Here is a 17,548-nt window from a genome sequence, read left to right as displayed (position 1 = left end):
TGCAAATAAAGAGTTGCTGTTGGCTGTAAAATGGTTCACATTTTTAAAGTTTTGTAGTTAAGAGTTTGCTTCAGATGCATGTTACAAGCCAGAAGGACAGTATAAAACAGACTGGAGACAACAAACAATGTTTTAATCTTTTTCCAATGAAGCAAACTATGATGAACATTGTATCAGAGAGGCAGATGTTTTATTTCAAGACAGTGAGACTCATTTGAATTTTTCTTGAGGTCAGGATTTTTGAAAGCTATGTATTTTAGATTGCTGATATTTTACAAGAATAAGAATGCTGCTGATACAACTCTAAATTCTATTTTTTTGAATAGGTTCAACAGATTAAAAAAGTTGGTTATGGTGACCATTCCATAGAGGTAATAAAAGATATAGTTTTGCCATCATAGATACTTGAAATTTGACAATACTGCGGCGGATAACACCCGTGTCCTTGTAAACTACAGCAACAAAAACCTGGTACAAAATGCACTGACAAGGAATGGAATCTGTCACAGCTGAATGAGTCATGTTAGAATGGTACCAATCTGAAAGGGACAGAAGAAAACACAAAAAAAAATCATCCTATAAAATAACACAATATGTTGCCATTCAAAAATGATAAGTTGTGGTCTGCTATGAGATATGAGTTTAATTTCAATAACTAGAAAACAAACTCGCATTTCTTGTCAAATCATGTTATAAGCCTGTAAATTGCTGAGACATGTATCGTACAAAAGCTCAATGCATTCGAACTCTCCTCTATTCTATTGGAGGCATTAACCATTTAAAACAAATGGATAGAACTTAATTTAATAGGAGTGTGTTAAATGTTCATACCAGAGCATTATTCATTGTAATTTTCAGGTTATAGTTTATTAATATATTTGTTTTTACATAAATGTTTTCCTTACCAGAGCAGATTCTGGGAAAGGAAGGTTTAATGGAGAAACAAAAGCAAAAAGAAATCTGAGACTGTTACACATTTGGAAATGTTTGCTAAATTCTTTAAAGAATTATAAAATCCCAATATTAATCTGGCCCCAGGCACATAAGGAACCCTAAACCAACAGAAGGGAAGACCACAGACCTGGATACAAAGAAACATCAAGAAATTGCTGTAAGGCCTGAAGAATTGTAGAGCACCTAAGAAACTTAACATTACCCCCAAAACGTTAAAAGGTGAGGTCGAGAGAATAGTAGGATGAAACAACGTGGGAGGAGGAAGTGTTTCCACAAGAATGGAAAAAAGTCATGATGGTACTTACCCTCTTGTGAACAAGAGGGTAAGTACAAGTGCAGAATCTACTGGAGCATTCATTTATTGCTGATACCCAGCAAACTTTTCATGCGAGTTTCTGAATTTGATCAAACCAATAACAGACGCTAAAGAAAGGGAAAAAAGGTAGGATTTGGAGCTGACCCGTATAAACGGAGTTACATTTTTTATCAGTCATTGAAAAGATCAAGCATTGTGGCCTTTATAGGCCTGACTAAAACACATGATTCAGTTTGGAGATAAGGCATTAAACATTATAGAATAACACTGAAGACCTTAAAGAGAAGGCCTCTTGCGCCGTGGGCCGCCATATTTATTTGTCGGCTGACACTTCCATTGGCCTGACAATGGCGGCCCTCACGACAACCAGCCCACCTTCATGCCGCCCGGCATTCAGTTATGGGTGCTGGGCTGCTGGCCCAGTCGATCAACTCCCTGGTGGCCTAGTGGCGGCCACCAAAGGACCTGCAGAGTGCGCAGCCGCCTTCCCTTTAAAGGAAGGGGAGGGGCGTTGTAGCACATTAGTGCTACTTAGAGCATCTGAGCGCAGTGCTGCGCTCCCGCCCCAGGAGCACTCCTCCAAGGATGCAGAGTGCCGGACACAGTGCTCTGCTTCCCTGGAAGCCCAATTCTGTGTCGGGGGCGGGACTTCCGGGCCAAGCGATAAAAGTCCTGGTCGGAATTTTACCGCACATAAATCAGGGAGCAGGGCAATTTCAGTCCCAATGACTTCTGGTCCATCAATACCTCGAATTTAAAATTCTCATACTTGGTGTTCAAATCTCTCCCTGGCCTCGCTCCTCCCTAGCTCTCTAATCTCTTCCAGCCCTACAAGAATTCTGGCCTTTTGTGTACCCCAACTTCCTTCACCCCACCATTGGCGGCCATGTATTCAGCTGTCTAGGCGCTAAGCTCTGGAATTAACTCCCTAAATCTCTCCACCTCTCTCTCTCCTTTAAGATGCTCCTTAAAACCTGCCTCTTTGATTAAGCTTTTGGTCATCGGTCCTAATGTCTCCCTCTTTGGCTCTGTCAATTTTTGTCTGATTATGCTCCTATGAAACACCTTGGGATGTTTTGTTATGTTAAAGACAGTATATAAATGCAAGTTATTTTTGTAAGTGGACATATTTCCTTTGTGGGGCCAAGTGGAGAAGGTGTGCTCCTACGGGCCCCAGAAGGAAAGTTGTGGACTCCATTGTCCTGAACTTCCCCCTTCCCTCCCACAAGAAGGTCCAGAAACCATCCCCACACTCCACGATTTACCTGCTTACAAGCCTTCCTTTGCTACTGGCCCATTGTCTTCAGCCGCCTGAACCTGCGCTCCTGTTCAGTGGCCAGTTAAGATACCCCGGGCTACAAACTTTGGCCTGCAAGTGCATTTTGCACTTCAAACCCCTGCCCTCCCCCCGGCCACTGAAACCTGCTGGGGGTTAAAATCTACTCCAAGGATTTTGAAGGAACTGTAAAAAGGTGCATTTGATTGTAAAACATATGAAAGGAAGATAAGTGAGAAGTTCAACTTTAAGACTGAAATCAATAGTAATGTGTTCCCAACCAGGTTGAACAACTTCACGACCTACATCATGATAAATGTGATGGAGAATATGGAATGAAGGTAGGAAAAGAATAAGTGCACTATCAGGAAATCACAGGTTATGCAGTGTTCCTTTCACCTGGAATAAGATTCCTGAATATAACAATTAATGTGGTGCTGCAGGTTTACCATAAGCAAGAGAAAAAGTGAACTGATGACCATCTCAAACAAAATGACTAACACCCTAATAAGACAGGACAAAAGTAAGATATTCTTTTCATGTTAGATTATCTCTTGGTTTCTGTATTGCCAATCACAATGCATGCACAGGAATATGGTACTGCTATCCTTTTGTCCGCAATTTGGTTAGAATTTACATCACAATCTTTCTATTCAATTTGCATCTCAGGACAAACCAGAAACATGCAAAGTTCAGGAAATTCATTGTTTCCATTGTAACATCTAACAGTAATATTTTGATTATGTTAAAAGGTCTTAATGGTCAAGCTATTCTACTGACCCACAGAAGGTCCAGGTTTGGTCCACAGCACTGCTTATGTTTGACTACTGCATATGATGGACAATCTTTTAGGGAAGTGGAACAGGCCAAGAGGAGGACTCGTGTTAAGTCTCTCTCTTCTAACTCGGGGTGACTTTTCCTGAAATTTGCCCACTTCCTGTTAACTCCCAGTGGGTCATCCCCATCATTCATGGGCCCCAACTCATGGCTACCCGCCGTGGTGTCAGTACCAGATATGGGCCATAAGTCGGTATGGTTACTGGTGATGTGACCATGCGCATTACGTCGTAAAGAAGTAGTTACTACTGCTGCGGTTGGCCTTCGTGTCTCCAAGGTATCCCATCCTACACCACCCTCCTGGGGATTATAGTGACTGCCTTCCTCTTTCCAATCTATCTCGCCCTTGTCCCCTTCTGTTCCACTTCCCTAAAAGATAATCTGCCAGATGCAGTCCTCCAGCCTGGCACAGCGGCCGATGCAGTCATGATCGAGATCCTAAACCATTTAGAGATCCAAAATTTAAACTTAGTAGCTCTGTTTAATCAGACCAAGCAGCACCCAGAAGAGACCCCTAGAGCCTTCAGTAATTGCCTATACGATATCTATGAATGTACCCAGAACCAGGCACTTGCAAATGCTGCAGTAGGAAAGAATCAGGAACAATTTAAATCGATGTTCCTGACCAAACTCCACTATTTAGTTAAAACCACCCTGGGCATAGCCATGAGGCCCACCAATCAGTGGACAGATTCAGAGACCCGCGCTCAAATAGCCTGGGAAATGGTAAAAGACCAAGTAAAGGTGAAGTCACCAGCCACCACAAATAAACCAGTGTCAACGGTGGAGGGATCTAGGTGTTACCCCTTTAAGGGACAGTGCTTTAATTGTAAGAAGGTAGGCCACCTAGCAAAAGACTACAGCAGACCATGGTGCAATGCATAGATACCTCCCGAGGGATGAATCTAAGTCCTCTGGGACGGATCAACGATTGGCTCATTTGATAACCCTTATACAAACCCAAATTGCCATGGGTGAGGCAAAATCATTTACCGGTTCATGCAATTGCCGATGCACACTCATTAGACAGACCCCTTCAAGGATTTACCCTATGACGGGGTCCAGCCCCCAAAGATTGGTCGGAAGTGGGGTTCCGATGTGATGGTAGCGGTAGACCAGTAGTCCTTGTTGTCTTAAAAGGGGGCCGGCAGCAGATTATGTTTATAGCATATTACAATATAAGCATATTATTATATTAGCATATAATTTTCTGTGGGCCACCCCAACCTTTGAGAGGACACCACCGCAGGTTGGGAGTATAAGGGCTGGAGCATGCCACCTCAGCTTCCAGCGCAAGTCGTCCCAAGTGTGCGACGACTTTGAGGTGGGCGACTGGGTGATGTCATCAAGGCTCAGGTTGGCGGTTAGAGCGTGGGCAGGAACATTGACGGGGCCCAGGTACAGCGGAGGAGCGGGAAGGTCATAGCGGAGGTGTGGCAAATGAGGGTACGGGGCCCAGAAGAGCTCAGGGCCCAAGGGCAGCACGGGCCAGCCCTCACTGTGATATGTGTGCGCACAAGGTCCGTGCAGCAGAGCAGGTCTCCAGTCATCCTGGTTAACCCTTGCAACTGGATAAAAGCCTAGCTCTGTCAAGCCCGTGTGGTGGCTGATGTGCAACGGTCACCACACCTTAAAAAAATCCACGCACAGGCCTCTTCTACCCCTGGAGTTCAGGACTAGAATATCGGGTCCTTCATTGAAACATCTATGAACTCGTTCCTTTTGATGTGGAAGCACGTAATCCTCGTTCGAGGGACCACCTATGATGATGAACAATCTAATGTAGTTATGTGGGCTGGTAAGTGGCAAGAAACATTTGCATCAGACAAGTGCCTGGCAATGACCATCTCCAACAAGAAAGAGTATAGCCACGCCCCTTTACATTCACAATCGCCAAATCCCCCCATCATCAACATCCTTGGAATCACCATTGACCCAAAAATTAACTGAACCAACCACATCAATACTGTGGCTGGAAGAGCAGGTCAGAGGCTGGGTATTCTGTGGCGAGTGTCTCACCTCCTGAGTCCACAAAGCCTTTCCACCATCTACAAGGCACAAGTCAGGAGTGTGATGGAATATTCTCCACTTGCCTGGATGAGTGCAGCTCCAGCAACTCTCAAGAAGCTTGACACCATTCAGGACAAAGCAGCCCGCTTGATTGGTACCCCATCCACTACCTTAAACATTCATTCTCTCCATCACTGACACACGGTGGCTACAGTGTGTACCATCTATAAGATGTACTGCAGCAACTCGCCAAGACTTCTTCGACAGCACCTCTCAAACCCGCGACCTCTACCACCTAGAAGGATAAGGGCAGCAGGTGCATGGGAACACCACCACCTGCAAGTTCCCCCCAAAGATATCATCCTGACTTGGAAATATATCACCATTCCTTCATCATCGCTGGGTCAAAATCCTGGAACTCCCTAACAGCACTGTGGAAGTACCTTCGCCTTACGGTCTGCAGCAGTTCAAGAAGGAGGCTCAGCACTATTTGCTCAAGGGCAATTAGGAATGGGCAATAAATGCTAGCCTTGCCAGCGGTGCCCACATCGCATGAACGTAAATAAAAAAAATAGTTTTACAACGTTCATTTAATTAGTACACATTCAAATGATTAACAATGATAGATTCAGGGCTAACTTTATGCAAGTATTCAATTAGTTTGAGACCAGCAGGTAGAGTGAGCTAAATCAGTGGCTCTGTGGTAGTATTTCACTATATAAGCAATGAGTGACTTTATTTCAAGTACCATTTCTATATAAATATATAGCATAAGTTTTGACATTTTGAGGAAAATAGTAAAAGTTGTAAATTACTGTAAATATAACAGGGCTGAAAAACTGGACTGTTTTTGATGAGATATGAGTGTAATAAGGGCGCATCTCAATTTTGAGGGTTGTATTTTAAGCAAGGGACCCATTTAGTCACCATGGCCTTCACTTACATTATTCTGAGCTGTGGCTCCAATACCAGTTTTATTGATGGAATAAAGTTTCTTATGGTTTATACAAGACACAGTAATGTCCACAGGACTCTGAATGGTAACATGGGTGCAATTAGGGTTGCCAACTCGAGTTGGACATATTCCTGGAGGTCCTTACATGACCTCCTGCCTCCAACCACCTCGCCCTCACAATCCTGCTGTCAGTGACCCAACATGTCCATACTCGCCATTCACCGCCTTTCCAAACCAATTGCACAGCGAATAGACACTTTAATACCGGATTGGATGATTCTTAACTACCAGCCAAACAGCCCTTTCCCCCCACTATAACTTCTAAACAAAAGATTTCAAAATGTTTTAACATTTTTTTGAATGCTTTTCCTCCTGGGTTGCTGGCAGCAGTCTCCAGACTTAAAGAGATTAGTCTTTAATTCCTGGAGACTCCAGGGCAATCCTGGAGGGTTGGCGACCCTAGTTGTAATCAATGACCCCATGACTCTTGAGCTGCTGTATACTACTGATATTATTACTCTACTTTTCATGTTTTCATGTCTCTCTACCTCTCTTTCCTCCTTCAAGATGCTCCTTAAAACCTACGTCTTTGACCAAACTTTTAGTCACCTGCTCGAATTTCTCCTTATGTGGCTAGGTGTCAAATTTCTTTGTCTCACAATAATTCTGTGAAGTGCCTTGGGACGTTTTACGTTAAAGGCACTATATTAATACAAGTTGTTTTCTTAAATCTGATATGTCCTTACCCTGCAGTACAAATGCACACGAGGCCCATATTCGAGAGAAGGTCACTCTGTGACCAGTAACCTTTTTTCCTGCACTGAAATAATGAAGGTAGGTGGAGCTTCCCCTTTTATACCTGAAAGTCCAGGTTAGGAGTGTCACCCACAAGTTCACCACCGAGTGGTCAATATTCTCACGGTGTACCACTTAGATGGATTACAATGACAGTTGAATATATGACATCACCTCCCCCCCAAAGTCTTATTGGGATCACAGGTTAAGTCTCTGTGGTGGTTTACGCTCCCTTGTAGAGCGCCTGAGTTGGGGCTCCGGTTGTTGGGTGCTGGCCTGAGTGTCTGCTGTTTGTGGTGCCTCAGGCTTGTCCAGACTGCCCACAGTGACTGGGCTCTCCTCCACTTGGTTCCGGTGTTCGGTCACCTGTGGTGGAGTGAACTCTACATCGTGTTCTTCCTCTGCTTCTTCTATGGGGTTGCTGAACCTCCTTTTAGTTTGATCCACATATTTGCGGCAGATTTGTCCATTGGTAAGGTTAACTACCAGAATCCTATTCCCCTCTTTGTCAATCGCAGTGCCTGTGAGCCATTTGGGCCCTGCAGTGTAGTTGAGGACAAAGACAGGGTCATTGACATCAATACATCACGCCCTCACAGTCCCGTCATGGTAGTCACATTGTGACCGGCGCCTGCTCTCAACAATTTCTTTCATGGTGGGGTGTATAAGGGATAACCTGATTTTGAGCGTCCTTTTCATTAGCAGCTCTGCAGGTGGAACCCCTGTGAGCGAGTGTGATCGGGATCTACTGGCCAACAGGAGGCGTGATAAGTGGCTTTGTAGGGAACCCCCTTGGATTCTGAGCATCCCCTGTTTGATTATCTGCACTGCTCATTCCGCTTGGCCATTTGAGGCCGGCTTGAACGGTGCCATTCTGACATGGTTCATATCATTTCCTGCCATGAAGTCCTGGAACTCAAATGCTTGTAAAGCACGGATCAGTGTCGCTGACCAAGACGTCCGGTAGACCATGGGCGGCGAACATTGCCCATAGACTTTCTACCGTGGCAGAGGATGTGCTTGAATTGAGGATGTCACACTCGATCCATTTGGAGTAGGCGTCTACGACAACCAAAAACATTTTTCCCATGAAAGGACCAGCAGAATCCACATGGATGCGTGACCATGGCTTGGCGGGCCAGGATCAGGGGGCTAAGGGGGGCTTCCCTGGGCGCATTGCCCAGCTGGGCACACGTGTTGCACCTGCGAACTCAAAGTTCCAGGTCTGCATCTATCCCTGGCCACCAAACGTGTGACCTGGCAATTGCCTTCAACATGACAATGCCCGGGTGCTCATTGTGGAGTTATCGGCTGAACACCTCTCTGCCCATCTGTGGCATGGCTACTCGGTTTCCCCATTGTAGGCAATCGGCCTGAATCGAGAGTTCATCCTTGCGCCTGTGAAATGGTTTAAATTCCTCAGGGCATGCCCCATACATGGCTGCCCAGTCCCCATTAAGGACACATTTCTTGACTAATGACAGTAGCGGGTCTCTATTTGTCCAAACTTTGACCTGACGGGCTGTCACGGGTGAGCCTTCGCTTTCGAAAGCTTCAACAGCCATGACCATCTCAGCAGCATGCTCGGTTGCCCCGCGGTGGTGGCTAGTGGGAGCCTGCTGAGTGTATCGGCGCAGTTTTCGGTGCCCGGTCTGTGCTGAATTGTATCGTCATAGGCGGCCAACGTGAGTGCCCACCTCTGTATACGGGCCGACGCATTTACATTTATGGCCTTGTTGTCGGCCAAAAGGGACCTTAGGGGTTTGTGATCTGTCTCCAGCTCAAATTTCCTGCCAAACAGGTACTGGTGCATTTTTTTTACTGCATATACACATGCAAGCGCTTCCTTTTCTACCATCCCGTAGCCCCTTTCTGCCTGGGACAGACTTCTGGAGGCATAAGCTACCGGCTGTAACTGACCCTTGGCATTAACATGCTGCAACACACACCCGATCCCATAGGACGACGCATCGCACGTTAAAATAAGTTTCTTGCATGGGTTATATAGCGTTAACAGATTGTTGGAGCATAACAAATTGCGTGCTCTATCAAAAGCCCTTTCCTGGCTGTCCCCCCCAGACCCATTCGACACCTTTGCATAGGAGTACGTGTAGCGGTTATAACAGCGTGCTCAATTTGGGAAGAAAGTTACCAAAATAGTTCAGGAGCCCCAGGAACGAACGCAGCTCCATCGTGTTACGGGGTCTGGGTGCTCTCTGAAACGCTTCCATTTTGGACGCAGTAGATCTGATCCCGTCTGCTGCTACCCTCATCCCCAGGAATTCTACCTCTGGAGCTCGGAAGATGCACTTCGCCTTTTTCAGTCGCAGACCTACCCGGTCCAGTCTGCGTAGCACCTCCTCCAGGTTGTGGAGGTATTCTTCAGTATCACAACCCGTGATGAGGATGTCGTCTTGAAAAACCACCGTCCTTGGAATCGACTTGAGGAGACTTTCCATGTTTCGTTGAAAGATCGCGGCGGCCGAGTGAATCCCGAACGGACATCTGTTGTACTCAAAGAACCCCTTGTGTGTTGTGATGCTGGTCAGCTTCTTCGACTCACTCGCCAACTCCTGGGTCATGTAAGTTGAGGTCAGGTCCAATTTTGAAAAAAGTTTGCCACCGGATAGCGTCGCAAAGAGGTCCTCCGCTCTCGGTAGTGGGTACTGGTCTTGGAGTGACACCAGATTGAGGGTGGCCTTGTAATCACCACATATCCTGACCGACCCGTCTGCCTTGAGCACCGGCACAATCGGGCTCACCCAGTCACTGAATTCGACTGGCGAGGTGATGCCTTCCCTCAGCAGGCGGTCCAATTCGCCTTCTATCTTTTCCCGCATCACGTACGGCACCGCTCTGGCCTTGTGGTGTACCGGCCTGGCGTCCGGGTTTGTGTGAATCACTACCTTGGTCCCCATTAAAGTGCCAATGCTGGGTTGAAATAGTGAATCAAATTTGTCCAGGACCTGTGAGCATGATATTCGCTCCACAGAAGAAATTGCATTGACATCGCCCCATTTCCAGTTCATGACAGCAAGCCAACTCCTCCCCAGCAGTGCGGGACCGTCCCCCGGGACAATCAAGAGTGGCAACCTGTTCTCCGAATCTTTGTGGGTCACGACTACTGTAGTGCTGCTGAGCACCAGAATGATCTCCTTTGTATTTATCCGTAGCTGTGAGTCAATCGGCAATAATTTTGGCCTCCTGGCCTTGGACGCCCACAACTTGTCGAACTGTTTGATACTCATCAGGGACTGGCTGGCGCCCATGTCTAGCTCCATTGATACTGGGATGCCATTGAGGAGAACTTTCATCATTATCGGTGGCGTCCTGGTATATGAGCTGTATATGTGCTCCACATGAAATCGCTGAACTTCAGTTTCCAGCGATTTCCCCCAGTATGCATTTGGCCTCGTAGGGCTAACATCGGGCCCATCCTCCTCGTACATCAACCTGGCTACAGGCTTCCTGCATATACGCGCCAAGTGACCGCTGATGTTGCAATTTCTGCAGGTATATTGCTGATACCTGCAAGCTCTGGCTGTGTGTTTGCCTCCACACCTCCAACATGAGCCGTTGTTGGAAACAAAAGGTCCATTACCAGTCGATCATCTCTGACTGTCTCTATAACTGTCCTTAAACGTAGCATTGACAGGTGTTGATGGCCCCATTACTTGCCGCATTGTCCCTTGTGATGGCATGAATCTCTGTTCAGCTAGCCATTGTCTCTGTTGAATTCCCCCTTTGGGTTCGAGTACATGCTCAGGCATGTCTGATTGCCCCTGTCTGCCTGGAGAACTGTGTGCCGCATTAACAATGTTGACTACCTGTCCATTTGCTGCATTTGAACCAAGATTTTTGTCAAACATCATTCTGGTCTCTTCCTCCCCTGAGATAAATGTCTGGGCCATCAAAGCCACCATTTCCAGAGTCAAGTCTTTGGTCTCAATCAGTTTCCTGAAAACCCCAGCATGCCCGATGCCCTCAATAAAAAAGTCTCGCAGCATCTCCGCTCTGCATGTGTCTGGGAACTTACATAGGCTCGCCAGTCGCCGGAGGTCTGCCACGAAGTTTGAAACGCTTTGCCCTTCTTGCCGCCAGTGCGTGTAAAACCGGTGTCTCACCAGGTGCATGCTGCTCGTCGGTTTAAAGTGTTCCCACGATCAACTTACTGAGCTCTTCAAAACTCTTGTCCGCCGGCTTCTCTGGCACGAGAAGGTCCTTCATCAGGACGTACGTCCTGGATCCAGAAACCGTCAGGAGATGAGCCCTGCGTTTGTCGGCCGAATCCTGTCCCAGCCATTCCTTAGTGATGAAACTTTGCTGTAGTCTCTCAATAAAATCGCCCCAATCATCACCAACACAGTACCTCTCATCTGTGCGCTAGTGGCCATGCTCGCGTGGTTTAAATCCCAGTTTCTCGTCGCCAATGATATGTCCTAACTATACAGTACAAATGCACATGAGGCCCATACTAGAAAGAAGGTCACTCTGTGACCAGTAACCTTTATTAACCAGCACTGAAGTGATGAAGGTGGGTGGAGCTTCCCCTTTTATACCTGAAAATCCAGGTTCGGAGTGTCTCCCATAAGTTCACCACCTAGTGGTCAGTGTTCTCACGGTGTACAACTTAGGTCAGTTTGTACATGAATTACAATGACAGTTGAATACATGACAAAATCTAGTTTATATTATTTAGTATTTGCAGAATATTTATTTTGTGGATGTTAACATTTTACTAACATTACCTATGTATTGTTTTACATTCTAAAGCTGGTTATTTCATAATGTATTACAATGACAGATTCTCCTCAGTGGTGGCTTTGCTGTTGGAACTGTAGCGGGATGGGCCTTCCTCCTGGCACTCATCCAGGCAGGTTTCCCAGAGTCAGCCTAATCAGCATATTTCAGACAGGCTCCTCGAGTGATTCCAGCCTCTGCAGCAGATAGGCAGGACTGCCTGTTTGCAGGCCAGTATTGCCATAGGGGATCTTTTTAAAAAAATTAGCTGAGCATGGAGTGAATCAATTGCCGAGCAATCGATTCCAACATGAAGAGGGGGTTTAAATTTTAGACGGTCTTCCACAAGGCCTTAGCAAAACTGGAGGCTGGTGGTGTGCTGGCATTACTGAGCCTCCAGTGTGCTTCTGAAGGAAAATGTGATTTATGACCTCACTCCGTTATTACTGTCTACTTTGAATACACATGGAGGACTGGAGGGTGGGGGTCAAATATCCTGGAAGTGGCAGCGACTGGTGGAATTTATAGCTTCCATTAGGTTGTATAGCTGAGGAACATCTTGGTCAATGTACATGCATAATGTAAAGTTATCTCCTTTGATAGCTGTACGCATAACATAGTAATATTGTCTGCATTGCACATCAGTAATAATGCAGAACATTAAGTTTATGAGAATTACGTTTTTGTGAGCCCTCTTTGGGATTTTCTCAGTTATTTTGTGATTAATTTTAACTACCATGGCAGTTTTCTAAATAGTTACTGGAAATACACGATAAAATTAACTCGATTTAAAAAAAAATAATCTTGCTATTCAGTTTGTTAAATATTGTACTACATCCCATGGTTCATGATTAAGACATACATGTAAAATTTATTTGCAAAACAATTTAATCAGAATTGTAACAGATTGCCTCCAATATTGTTCTCCCGCTTGGGTACTGGGCAGGCCAGGGGCTGTGGAAGATGGATCCTCATGGTCGCCTGATTATTTTCGATAGGAGCTGGAAGGCCCTGGATCTATCTGCCATTACAGCTGTGGTAGCCATCAGAGGTCTGCAGCAGCAGTTGGATTATTGCCCTAGATTCTGGGTACCAGCTCCTACCAGGGGTGGGTTTGCATTTGGAAAAACTCACATTAATGTAAATGACCTGAACCTGGAAATTTGGGTGGATTCAGATAACGTCAGAAATTTGGGGCCAAACTGGGAAACATTTTCCTCCACTGGTTAATATTCGTGCATAAAAGTCAGCTTGAGTATAAACTGAGTGTTGCGTGGTTAATCCAAACAACATTTGCTAAACTATTTAAAGAAACATCAATTGCTTTCAAGCAAAATTAATTATACATAGTTTTTCTTTCATGTTCACTGGAGTGGTTCACAGATCAATGAAAAGTATAGGTATTATTCTTAGCAGAATTAGCGAAAGCTTTGTGCCTTCATATGACATTATTTTGCCTGCTATCTTAATACAAATGTTACTACAGATGTCCAAAATATGAAATTGTCAGGACACAATGAGCAGTCAGTGAATTCTACTAATAAAAGAAAAGATGAGCTAATTAAATTACGGCAAATACTTTTTGAATATCCATTCAGCCTCCATCTTGTTTACTTCACTAAGTTGTGCAAATAAGATCTGCAGCATAATAATGGCCTAAACAACATTTGCAAGAATAAGCCTACCTATACAAGTGGATTTTCTATGATTAAAATATCTGTAAACTTTTTTGTCAAAGTTTTGAGCCTATGTGAACTCACCCAAGTTCCCAGGCCCATCATTCTCAGTTGAGGAGACTGAAGCTGGCAGGCTATGGCTCCAATGTGCACCTGCACAGACAACTTCCAGAAGTTTGGCTATTCACAGAGCATATTGGGACCTGCTGATTGTAAGCTTCACCTGCCAATAGGAAATTACTAGGAACAAAATCCCCCAGCTAAACAATTTTTAGGAAATGAAAGTAAACCAGAATTTGTTTTTCTGTAAAGCTGTCACACACAGCAACAAGTGACTTCTTCATTTTTTTCCTGAGATAATTTTGTTTCAGCTTATCTTCAAAAAATTCTGAAAAAATAACCGTGGCTGACTTCCTCACAGTCGAGCGTTATTCTGAAGCCATCAGGAACAGGCCAGAAACTTCATGGTATCTCAACAGCAAACTGCCATGTAAGACAAATCAGGGAGCATGTTTCAAGGTTAACTTTTACACTGATTGTTTGATATTCCTATGTCCCAAGGAAAATAACTAAGTGCATAGCTACTGTAAATCTTTTGTTTTCTCTTGATTTCTGTTTGTTTATTTGTCTCCTGTTCTATAAATCGGTCTAGTCGTTAATAGCCTACATCACTGTCTAACAGAGTGTCTATTCTTACGTCTTTTTAAAGTTGAGAAAACCACTTGATGGTAAGCAACAAATTCAGCGAGCTAAAATACATCAGCAAAACTTCTCTGTTTGGTACAGGTGCAACATCCCGAATCCGGAACTCCGAAAACCAGAATTGTCCGAAAACCGACATTTTGCACATAGCTGATGGAGTTGTCCAGAATCTGGAAATATTGTCTGAAAACCGGACAGTTTTGAGGCGGCCATCAGTGGGGTGATCCGGTTTGGTTGAAGGAATAAGGAGACTACTTACTAGTAAAAAGCGCAGCGCTGGGGGGACCACGGGTGGCGGGAATCGGCGGGCGGCGAGGAGCAGAGGACTGGAGTGAATCGGCGAGCAGCGAGGTTGAAATCCGGCAAAATCCGAAATCCGGCATGAATTCGGTCGAGGATTCCGGATTTCAGACAAGAAAATTAGAAGTCTGAAATCAAGAATCCTCGACCGAATCCATGCCAGATTTAGGGTTTTGCCGGATTTCGGACCTTGCCGCCCAAAACCTGGCACGGATTCGGTCGAGGATTCTTGATTTCAGACTTCTAATTTTCTTGTCTGAAATCTGGAAAAACCCAAAAACCAGCATGGACTTTGGGCGTTGTACCTGTACTAACATTATCTGGGAGAAAGTTAAACCGTAAGGAGCAATGTGTGAAGCTTCATGCTGGTGTTTTGTGTCGACCATTTGAATTGAAATAGAATGTTGAGGTGCAACTCTGTGATTCTGGTATAGACTTGGAGGACTGGCTTAAATTCTAGCAGGGCTTGGGGTGCTGGTCCAATCAACAAAAACTTTATTTATATAGCCCTTTTAATGTAGTAAAACATCTCAAGGCATTTCACAGGAGCATTCTAAATCAAAATTTGACACAAGAAGATATTAGGACAGAGGTGGTTAATGTGGTAGGTTTTAAGGAGTGTCTTAAAGGAGGAAAGAAAGGTAAAGAGGTTTTGAGAGGGAGTTTCAGAGATTAGGGCCTTGGCAGCTGAAGACACGACCACCAATAGTGGAGCAATTAAAATCCGGGATGCTCAAGAGGCCAGAATTAGAGGAGCACAGATATCTCGGAGGGTTGTGGGGCTGGAGGTGATCGGGAGATAGGGAGGGGTGAGGCCATGGAGGGATTTGAAAACAAGGATGAGAATTTTAAAATCGAGGCGTTGTGTAACCAGGAGCCAATATAAATCAGCGAGCACAGGGTTGGTAGGTGAATTGGACTTGGTGCGAGTTAGGACATGGGCAGCAGAGTTTTGGATGACCTCACGTTTACAGAGGGTAGAATGTGGGAGGCCGGCCAGGAGTGCGTTTGAATAGTCAAATCTAGAGGTAACAGAGACATGGATGAAGGTTTCAGTAGCAGATGAGTTGAGGTGGGGGCGGGGTCGGGTGATGGTCTGGAGGTGGAAATAGGCGATCTTAGTTATGCTGCGCATATGTGGTTGAAAGCTCATTTTGGGGTCAAATATGACACCAAGGTTGCGAACAGTCTGGTTCAGCCTCAGATAGTTGCTAGGGAGAGGGATGGAGTTGGTAGCTCTGGAATGGAAGTTATGCCAGGGCCCAAAGACAACAGCTATTACATTCATAGCATAGTCACATCTCCCAGTGTTCTGACGGGTGAACTTGAGAACAAAGTAAGCCCTCTTCATCCAGTTCATTGGTACACGTGAGCTTGGACTATACAGAGTTCAGGAGCAACTTTCAGTGCAGTCTGTCAAACCGGCTATTCCATCAGGAGGAATAGGTATGCTTTGTAAAACACTGAAGTTGCCATGGAAGACAGACAGGCTTTAGCCAACTGTGTCAGTGTGGGTACTGGCCCCACTCTTGCAGTATTAACAGAGCCTTATCCTGCAGCACTGGTGAATCCCTCACTGTGTCAGTGCGGGTACTGGTCCCACACCTGCAGGAGGTCTGAGAGTTTGGGAGGTCAGGAGTCCGAGAGTTCTGGAGGTCAAGATTCCGAGAGTTCAGGAAATCAGGAATCCGAGAGTCCAGGTGGTCAGGAGTCCGAGAGTTCTGGAGTTCAGGAGTCCGAGAGTTTGGAAGGTCAGGAGTCCGAGAGTTCGGGAGTTCAGGAGTCCGAGAGTTCGGGAGTTCAGGAATCCGAGAGTTCGGGAGGCCCAGAAGTCCGAGAGCTCGGGAGGTCAGGAGTCCGAGGAGTAGGAGGCGAAGAGTTCACTTCTGGCGTGGAGCTCACAGCCCTCGTCCGGGCAGGTAAGTGATTGGTAAGTATCTCTCTTTCTCTTTTATAATCAGATAAGTCTAATTAGAGGGATGGCAGGGCAGCTCAGTCCTGTGGAGTACATGTCCTGCGGCATGTGGGATGTCCTGCATGCTTCGTGTGGCCTAGACAGCCATATATGCAGGAGGTGTCTCCATCTTCAACTACTCGAGCTCCGCATTTCAGAGCTTGAGCGGCAGCTGGAGTCAATACAGTGCATCCGCGAGGCTGAGAGCTACGTGGATAGCACGTTTCAGGAGGTGGTCACCCTGCAGCTTAAAAGCATGCAGGTAGAGGGGAAGAATGCGAGGTAGGTAGTGCAGGAGTTCCCCCGTGAGTCCATCTCGCATTCTAACAGATATTCTTTTCTGAGAGAGATAGGGCCTTTGGGGAGTGCAGCCAGAGCCAAGTCCAAGGCACCACAGGTGGTTCACCTGGAGGGACAAAGAATAAAAGAGCTGTAGTGGTAGGGGATTTAATAGTTAGGGGAATAGAGAGGCGTTTCTGTGGCCGTAGACGTGACTCCAGGATGGTATGGTGCCTCCCTGGTGCCAGGAGTCAAGGATGTCACAGAGCGAATGCAGGGCATTCTGAGGGGGAGAGGGTAAACAGCTAGAGGTCGTGGTCCATATCGGGACCAAAGACATAGGTAGTAAGAGGGATGAGGTCATGCAGGCAGAATTTAGGGAGTTAGGAGAAAAATTAAAGGGTAGGACCTCAAAGGTAGTAATCTCCGGGTTACTACCGGTGTCACGTGCTAATGAATACAAGAATAGAAGGATAGAGAGGATGAACGTGTGGCTGGAGAGTTGGTGTAGGAGGGAGGGTTTTAAATTCCTGAGGCATTGGGACTGTTTTTGGGGGAGATGGGACTTGTACAAACTGGACAGGTTGCACCTCAAAAACATGGGGACCAATATCCTCACGGGGAGATTTGCTTGTGCTGTTGGGGAGAGTTTAAATTAGCTTGGCAGGGCGATGGCAATCTGAGGACAAATTCAATAGGGAAGGAACTAAAGCTGAAATTGGAAAGCAAGAATGTATAAAGTGAATCTGTAAGT

General features: G+C 45.7%; 1 protein-coding gene across 1 annotated transcript in view; it reads right to left on the bottom strand.

The window, feature by feature from the left end:
* Nucleotides 1–17,548, bottom strand: part of tcerg1l (transcription elongation regulator 1 like) — a 947,310-nt gene that overhangs the window by 364 nt on the left and 929,398 nt on the right. The gene's annotated exons all lie outside the window — the stretch shown is intronic.

Source organism: Pristiophorus japonicus, chromosome 3 (assembly GCF_044704955.1).
Source record: "Pristiophorus japonicus isolate sPriJap1 chromosome 3, sPriJap1.hap1, whole genome shotgun sequence".
Lineage (NCBI taxonomy): Eukaryota > Metazoa > Chordata > Chondrichthyes > Pristiophoridae > Pristiophorus > Pristiophorus japonicus.
The sequence above is the reverse complement of the archived record's forward strand: the minus strand, read 5'-3'. Positions and strand labels throughout refer to the sequence as shown.